Genomic DNA, 746 nt, shown 5'->3' with positions numbered 1-746 from the left:
TTTCGAGACAGGGTTTCTCTGTGTAGCCCTGGCTGTCCTGGAACTCACTCTGTAGACCAGGCTGGCCTCGAACTCAGAAATCCACCTGCGTCTGCCTCCCAAGTGCTGGGATTAAAGGCGTGCACCACCACCGCCCGGCTAAAAATCACTATTTTTAAGGGGAAAAAATTACAAATTCTGTTTTGTTTTATTTTGTTTTTAGAGACCCTGTCTCAAAGAACAAAACAAAACAAAATTCTGAAAATATGCAAGTCAGTATTGGAGGCACTGTTAGTGGTAAATGCATTACTTTCTACCTATCTATCTTTTAGAATACTTTATTTTACATGTATGGGTGTTTTGCCTGCATATGTACCACTTGTGTGCTTGGTACCCATGGAGGCCGTAAGAGAGCTTCAGAGTCCCTGAGACTGGACTTAGAGATGGCTGTGAGCCCCCCTTGTGGATGCTGGGAATCAAACCCCGGTGCTCTGGAAGAGAAATCAGTGCATTTAACCACTAAACTCTCTCAAGCCACACCTCCATGTTGTGTTCTGTGAATGTGTGAGACACAGAAGGTCTCACGATGTAGCCCTGGATGGCCTAGAACTCACAAAGATTGTCCTGCCTCAGAAAGCCTTGTGCCACCATACCTGGGGTTATTCCCCCAACCCCACCCCCTACTGCCACCCTGCCCCCACCCTGCCCCCACCCTGCCCTCACCCTGCCCCCACCCTGCCCCCACCCTGCCCCCACCCTGCCCCCAC

Source organism: Grammomys surdaster, unplaced genomic scaffold, assembly GCF_004785775.1.
Source record: "Grammomys surdaster isolate TR1022 unplaced genomic scaffold, NIH_TR_1.0 126313, whole genome shotgun sequence".
In the NCBI taxonomy this organism is placed as follows: domain Eukaryota; kingdom Metazoa; phylum Chordata; class Mammalia; order Rodentia; family Muridae; genus Grammomys; species Grammomys surdaster.
This window is presented reverse-complemented; position numbering follows the sequence as displayed.